This window comes from Dermacentor silvarum, chromosome 6 (genome assembly GCF_013339745.2).
Source record: "Dermacentor silvarum isolate Dsil-2018 chromosome 6, BIME_Dsil_1.4, whole genome shotgun sequence".
Classification (NCBI taxonomy): domain Eukaryota; kingdom Metazoa; phylum Arthropoda; class Arachnida; order Ixodida; family Ixodidae; genus Dermacentor; species Dermacentor silvarum.
This window is the reverse complement of record NC_051159.1, coordinates 69,211,052-69,219,520: the sequence shown is the minus strand read 5'-3', so window position 1 is coordinate 69,219,520 and position 8,469 is coordinate 69,211,052. Positions and strand designations below refer to the sequence as shown.

Here is an 8,469-nt window from a genome sequence, read left to right as displayed (position 1 = left end):
ACGACACTTGGCGGAGGAGATACGCATTAGCCGTAAAGCACGGAACAAAAAATACTATCGCACGCGCGAGATGATAGGAAGGGGGCAACACGGAAAGCTTGTTTGCTAGAGGTACGAGGCTGGCGGCGATTGCGCAGATCTATACGAGCGAAAGTTCTTTTTGTTACCCTAACAATATTATGACGCAGCGATTGTCTGAAATTAACTCGCAACTCGTAAAGAGAAAGATTCAGCCACTCAAGCGAAGATGGTGCAGGGATGGAGGCGGCGCCTTGCATTCTTACAGGGAACGCGTAGGGTAATGCGAACCCGAGCTACTATCTCTTGATGGTATCAAGTTTTACATATTTGAATGCGGCACGCAAAAATTCTCATTTTGCGCTGCCTACAAGAAAGCGTTACTGCAGGCGCCATTAAAGGAAGAAAGAATAAATTGACAGACTCATCTGTATTCAGCGTCTATACGTATTACGAAGCATTCGTGATTTGTGGAGAATTGTTATGTGAATAATTTAGCTGTTGCATCTGTTGTGTATCGAACGGTTATAAGCTGTAGTGTTTATATTATTAATAAAAAGTAGGACAGCATGTTTGTAATGGCAGGACATAGGATTGAAAGCAATCTTATGCCCGATGGCACATACCTGGTCGCTCCTGTGGCACATAATTTTAGACTGCACTATCACCGGGATTGACCAGCGATAACGTCGAGACATGCTCCAGTACCACAGTGATCGGCCAAGAAAACAGCGAGATATAGGCTCGCCCACCAAAAAGCACCTGGACTACTCGAAGAAGAATGCTTCGCATTAAAAGCGATGCGTCCGTGCCATTGAAAGAATGAACAAAACAACCTCGGGGCACTCCGGAAACGCTGCCCACTGCTATCACAACACTTACGAGACTGCTTAGCCGATGTAGTTTAGGAAATCCGAGGGCGAACTTGGTTTATACGTTAACGTTCCTATACAGATGGAACGACGTTCACCTAATGTGGCTTGTCTTATAGCAGGAATATTCGCAACGCGACCCGACCATGCGGAGGAGACGACGAAGCTCAAACCAATAAACAAGCCACTTACTGCGCATGTTACGTTTGTTAGATTACAATTAAACGAAACCGCCGCCTAAGATTCACATCCTCCCACCGATGCGGAAGGCGATAGCAAGGACCACTAAAGGAGAATGAGATTCAGATGGATTGCCTCACGGTACGAAGGATACTTCGTACTATGATATTAGCAGGCTGTGCTGCGGTCTCTTCTCCACGCTGGGACTAACAGCTATGTGTGGGAAAGGACGAAGTGCAATCTAAACGGTTATACCAGGAGAAAATGAATTAACTCAGCGGTCCACTGAAGAACATAAAATCAAAGAAATCAGACTCGCATGGCAATTAACAAAATAAAATGAAAAAGTTACGGAGATGAAATTGGCAACGAGGAAAGTGTGATAGCAACGGGGCTGGGAAGCGCCACTGGTCATCGGTTGTGATATGACGTCACGCTCGATGCTAACTTCAGAATTTCCAGCAGCATCATCTGTGGGCTACATCAATAAACACTGAGTAAAACGTGCAGGTGACACGCTGTTACGCGATCGTCTGAAACGGTGCAGCACTTTTTTTTTTACGTAATGGATATGCTTCATGCTTTCCGTGTTCAACTTCGTGTGATTATTAGTGTGTAATATATATATATATATATATATATATATATATATATATATATATTATTTCTACGCAGCGTCTTAAGTCCCTATAAACCCTTGAGGCGTCTCACGCAAACAAGGCCAACGAGAAATGTGGCGCTGCATTCGCTCATTCACTGTGGGAATCAGGGAAAGTACATAATGTCTTTCTGCGAATTGACAAGGATCTACGGTGAAAACTCATTGCAGCTTTTATTATCGTTCTTTGTGGTACTGTTGAGTTGAGGTCCATGCTACAGCCTCACAACGTTCATTTTCACCCGTGGAATGTTTTACATTCACAACTTATTTATTTCATTACCGATAAATCTAGACGATGTTACTGACCGTGCTTAACCATTCTTTTTATTCTAAACAATTAATTTTTGTTTGTAGAGGGAAAGCCAGGGTAAGGAGGTTAACCAGACTGAATTTCTCCGTTTGCTATACCTTGCGTGTTGGTGGCATAAATGAGGCTTAGAAAAAAGGTGGAATTAGAGGTGGAACAACAAAACAACGAGTGACAAAAATCAGGAAACATTTAGACGTTCGCAGAATCCTGTGAATTGTGATAAAACACAAACATGTTTTCACGGTCTTCCGATGAGATGATGATCAAGTCACGTGTATAGGTTGAATGATTATCTCCTCCGTAATGTTTGCATTGTTCTGGAAACCTGAAGTTTAGAAATTGAAGGCTGATCGACACGGTTGTGATACGCCAAATTCGCGCTGAAAAATTTGATTCCAGAATGTTAATGTAATAGTCCACAGAGTTGATTTTCCATATTCCTAATGCCATTTTTTATTTCATTTCGTAATCAGATATTCCGCAAAAGCTGGCGACGAAAGCTACCAACATGCCAGTTTCAATCAATGGATCAATCAATGGATCAATCAATGAATAAATAAATCGAACAACCAATCAATCAATCAATCCACTGAAGCCAGAACCCCTATCTTCAAGCAAATACATGCAGTACCCGTCATTCCTACGGAGTCTCAACAGCCATTTAGTGCAGTGCAAGGAAATTGTGCACAGTGGCGCCAGACTTTCCCCTAGTGTTTCCAGAAAGAAACTCTATGCGTAAAGTCTAGAGAAAAGCATATCCGGAGCTGTCAGGGGGAATTAACTGAACTGGCAGCAAATCTGACAGGCCTGAAGTGCACATTATAACCCATCCCTATGCTCCAAGCATCGCCGACAGTGACAGGTATAATGCGTGTTACGTCGGGTACTCGTTCAACCGTGCACAAGCTTACAAGCATCTCGCGCGCGCAGAAGATACTGCCACGGTTTACACCGAGGGCGGCGCAACTGCATGCTTGAAACTTCTTCGCCTCGCCGTTTTGGTGACACGCACATTCGCGCGTCACCGACCAGTCGCCTTTCCTCGATTCCGTTCGGTCGAGCCGTTGACTTGTGCGTCAGCATCTGGAAGCTCCGTCGCTGGAACGCAGTGGCCTGCTCGTCCGTGGTTTTTTGGCCGTGGCTTCGCGGCGAGATCCATCCTGCTCAGCAAGCAACTGCGGTGAGGCGACAGAAATGAGCACAAAAGGTGAGCGCAAGTTTCAAGGCATCTTTCTTTTTCTTTTTGGTCTCGTTTGATCACCTCGATTCGCCCTTGAGTATAAGGCATCGAGAAGTAAGAAACGAAGTGGGTATAAGGTTAAAAGCACAGCAGCTGAAGTTCCGTGTCAGGCGTCTGAGGCGACGCGGATATCGCTATAGCTGTTCACTACAACGCCACAACGAGAACTTAAACAGGCAGTGCCCACTTCTCTCGCGTTTTTAACCGCTATACCTCACATAAAGGAATCTCATCTGCATCCGCGCAGCACTAACTCGATACCGATATCTGGGCGACCCAATATTTTTACGCCTATCGCGAAAGGCGTGAGTGTTCGCGGCGCTATTCAATTAAACACGCTGTACAGGCACATTGAGATTAGGCGCTTTCCACGCCATTAGTCTTCCATCTATAGCTGCGGCGAACGCTCAAGGTAAGCCGAGCCGATAAGCCGCCATCGGTAGGGGCGTACTCGGCCGGGGGAAAAAAAATATGTATAATTTTAAAATGAGCCAAACACGGCCCCCGAACCATTCCTGTCCTAACGTCTTGCATGAGCTGTTCTGCGGGTCTCATTTGCATATGTGAACGCCGATCGCACCCGACTCGGGGCGTTATCGGAAGGGCGACGCCGACGGAGCTTGTCGGAGCGGTAAACATGGATGTCGTGCGAAACGCTCCCTGCCAAATGGCGACAGCACATGCGTACTACGAACTGACTGCGGATTATAAAAGGGAGATAAAATATTAAAAAAAGGCTTGACAGCGATATTTGAAGTGAAACGCGCCGGCGCACTGCTGCACTGGACTTTTCATGGTAGCACGAAAAAAAATGTTCCTTTTAGGAGACAATTGAAGAATGATTCAACCGTTGGTGCTGTGTGTTCGTTATTAAGTTTAGTTGAATTAAAAGATTGCAAGAACGAATAGTACAGTAGAGTAAGCAAACTACAAATAGCAATAAAGCGCACGAGAAGCCGAATATCGTAAAGCTAAGTAGCGGTAAGGAACTAGAGCGTAGGAAACAAAACCGAAGTTAGCAAGGACATTACAGAAGATTAAAAAAAAAAACACGAACCCTGATAACAAAAGGAATGTGGCCTTATAATGAATGTGAAACATGCGTCGAGTTAAACGGGGACGCACACGTTGCCCGTTCAGAATTTTAGTGCGTCGTGTCGCTCGTTAAGGTAAACTGGCTGATTTGTACTGAAATCTCCTGCAGGTTTACTGTTCCACTGAATAACTTGTTGGAATCTCTAAATGACATGCATGCTTGGTCTACACTGTTCATTTCACTTTGTGATTACGTCGGTGCGTTTCTATAGTCATTTTACACATGACACGGGAGTCACAGGGAGACGGAGACATAAACGGATAGACTTAGAGCTAATCAGGGAAGTTCCGAATGAAGCCTATATGTTTTGACAAGTGCTGGCATTGAGAGTTGGCTGAGAGTCGGCACTTAGTAATCAATTAATCATCTTAGTAATTCACTTTACTCTGTCAACGTAAAGTTAGGATAGGGCCGTGAACTTAATTTAAATGCGTGTTAAAAGTCCCCAGGTGGGTCAACATTATCCCATAGCCCTGGACAACGGCGTCTATCACAGTCTTATAGGTGGCGCTGCTTGTAAAAACATTGTAAATGTCGGTCATTTAGTCTGTCTTCAGTTGGTAGGTCGATTTACGCTACACCAGTGCTTACACGTGCACCATGTGACTCGCAAAATGTACTTATGCGCATTATAGCAAGTCTTTAATTACGACCGAGTTAACTTCGAACGGAAGTGTGCTCTGGCGTTTACAAAACATTTCAAGACATGCGTGTGTAGTTTCATTCACGCCGTTACACACACTCGCTTTTCGCATCGCAATGGAGAAAAGATGCCAATTAACGTAATGTTTAAAGACGTCATGTTAACAAGTTTTATTCCGTAGATGCTATAACTTATGAAAACCATAAGATGTGCCACCGTACCAGTAATACGCACTCTCTGTAAATATTCAGGCTCTCACGCATTAGAAAAAACATGAAATATGCCATTTTAATCATCCAGTGGTACATAAGTTTGTTATAACCTTGTTAAGTGAGCCTTGTAGCAGCAGCAGCAGCGCGCGTGGACTTCCACAGAGCTCAGTCACTGACTATGGATAAGATTGCTATTTTGTCCTCTTGGTGTGCCGTAAGTACAGATTACATGGCGCGTCACGGACAAAGACGACAGGGAGATACAAATGATCCCTGTTCCCTCTGCCGTCCTTGTCTGTATAACGCTACTAACGCACTACGCAATCTGTATGTACTCAAGTCAGCGAACACTTCGTTATATTAGGCCGCGTGTCACGTGGTACCTTCTAGCTCGCCAAGGCAAGCTATACGGTGGGGGTCGACAGCAGTCTACAGCGCGCCTCATGCTCCCGGCGGGAAACAGGCCGTCGTCGCAAGCGGCGGAGACGCGGCGGCAGCACCCGAGATATCGCGCGACGTGTCCACCATGCACGACGCATTCGCCGAGTCTATCTCTATTTGTGTGCCCCATGGGAATGGCGCGGGAGCCCTTCTCACGGACCGCGGGCATTTCACACGCGACCGCTTACACGGCCATACATCACGGAGGCGTGCTTCCAAACTTGCGCCCGCACGTTATCTCTCCGCTTCCTCGCCAAGCGCGATCTCTCCGGCGGCGAAGAGGAAGGAAGGGTGGAACCTCGATGAAGAAAACGTCGTGTGCCCGAAATCTTCGCGTGTATACATACATATCTCGTGTCGCGCCTCTGGCGGAGCTGCTGCCCGCGGCATATACCGTATTTAATCGAATGTAGGCCGATAGTTTTTTCTTTCTTTAAGCACGAGTTTAGAAACTATCCCGTAGGTCTAGTTAGATTCTAAGCTATAAAATAGGCTCGCCGCTACAACGCCAAAAAGACGGCACTGTGGCCATTACGGTCAGCTGCCGCAGCCTCACAGTACTACAGTTCACTGTAACGGTATGTCATTTTGAGCGCTTCGAATGCGTGCGGTGCGAGCGCAGTCAATTCTTTTTTTTTTTTTTCTTTCGTTCAAAGTTCGCTTTCGGTGGGACCCTGGCACCGCGGTGTCAGTACAACGGTGCCCTACAGTCAGCCGGGCAATTGCATGGCTGGCAATAGACATAATGTAATTTGCTTTTTGAAACTATTGTCGTTTACTATTATCTTGGTGAGCTTGCTTTCGAGGACAGTTATTTATCATTGTTTATTATTTTCTGACCTTCCGAATTGGGAGGATCGGCTTAGGACCGAGGCCTGACTAGGTTCGAGTAAATACGGTAGGAAAGCGAGCGAACAGGAAAGGGGAGTACGACGCAGCGGCACCAACCCACAAAACAAGAAAGCGAGAGAGAGGCTCAAGTAATACAGCCAAGACGGGCGGCGACGACGACCACGTGTACATCTGTCGCCTCGAAGCCCCGCGTGCTTCATTCCTGCCCTGGCTGCCGGGTACACCGAGAGCGACAAACGCAAAATTGTATATTTTTTTTCTTTCCTAAAGCCAAAATAGATTCCGATTCCTGTTTTACGTATGTATATGTTACTTGCACGCTTCAACTCCGCTCGGCGCGCGACGGCGCTCGCATGTGGGTGGTGGCGGCGATGGTGGTGTCGGCGGCGAGCAATAAAATAATTCTGGGCGACGGGCGACGACAAAATGGCCGATTTGCAAGTCAATTTGCCGCCGCGGCGGGTCGCTCTCTGCCGCGTGCGAGAGGACACGAAAACGACGCGTTATTTCTTGCAAATCGCGCGATTCCCCGCTGCGTGCGTGTCAGCTATGCGTGTGAGAGACGCGTTTATACATACGCGGTGTGGCGTAATCGCCAATGTGTGAGCGAGCTTGCGTGTACTATGTATGCTGCCAGCGTGCGCGCGCTCTCGTCCAAGGGAGAGAACGGAAGGGGGGGGGGGGGGAGGAGGGGTACAACCTGTGTATACCCGGCACTTATCAGATAGCGAACGCGAGAAGCGATCGCCCTGTACGGCAAGGCGCGGGCGATATCTTCGCGCGCAACGCATTTTCGATTGCTGGCAAGGATTCGCCCATATAGCCTTGCATGTAGGCTGCGTTTTGCTTTTTCTTTTTTTTTTTGGCCTCGCGACTAAAAGCCGAATTGGCTCAGGTCCTCAACGATAAGATGCACTTCGTGTTTTCCTTAACTTTTTTTTTTTTAGATTTCTGACTAGCGCGTACTTGAATCGACTCGTATAAAACTTTGTTCTAGGGACGCCCCCGTAATTGCCCACATGGGTATGTGAGGAAACCTTCCATTTCGTCGAAAGAGGCTGTTTAATGCGGGATGATGAGATCTCGAGGCAACCATTATGCGTTCCCTGTCGTATGCTGAGCGGCGCTGGACACGCATTGCTTCCGGCTTTGGCACAGATTTCGTGTCCGATATGTGCATGGATGACACATTTCAACGAGGAACGGTCCATGTATAGAGGCAGCTTTACTTTAAGGCTTATGTCCTGTGCGAATAATGCGCAGCATAAAAGAAGCAAGGCTCGCGCTGATCGCAGTTACATAAATGCTATATAACGCTATAGTAAGCGGACTTGTAAAGCTCACCGCAGGGCCGTATACGTTTAGTGTAAGTAAATCTCAACGCTGCTCTCGCATACAATTTAAAGGCTTTGTTTTTAATCTGATGTCCAGGAAATAGCGTCGAGCGTCTTGTCAAAAACTGCACATCAATCGAAGTTGCTGCTTGGAGGAAAACTGATCAAAAGGCTTGTTTCTCATCGGACACCAATGCCAAGCAAACTACCATTGAGACAAGGTCGACAAATTGGATCGGATTTTCCGCAGTCATGCACGATGAAATTCTATTTCCCTGAAGAAGATATATATACATACTATCCCAAGGAAATTGCCACACGAATTGTGTGTTGGCGCTGTTAGGTCACGTGTTCAAACTATGACGTCACAGATTTGCTTGCTCTTTCTGCCCTGCATCGTCGTGCTCCAAGCATACTGCTTTGAGTAGAAATGATAGGAAATCGTGAGACCTTTGCCTAACATTTAATTTAGGAGGATAATGATGATGATAACAATGTGCAGTTGAGTGAATCAGTAGCATTGACAGGAAACGAATCACTAGCCCGTGCTGCTTGTCGTCAAGTTAAACGTTCTTAGTCCTACGTGGCCCTTCTTTGCTATAGTGTCCTC

General features: G+C 46.5%; 1 long non-coding RNA gene across 1 annotated transcript in view; it reads left to right on the top strand.

The window, feature by feature from the left end:
- The first annotated feature begins 2,850 nt into the window (after nucleotides 1-2,850).
- Nucleotides 2,851-8,469, top strand: part of LOC125946255 (uncharacterized) — a 171,330-nt gene continuing 165,711 nt past the window's right edge. The window contains exon 1 of the long non-coding RNA XR_007467501.1: nucleotides 2,851-3,248. This is a non-coding gene — a long non-coding RNA (uncharacterized LOC125946255). The remainder of the gene's footprint in view (nucleotides 3,249-8,469) is intronic.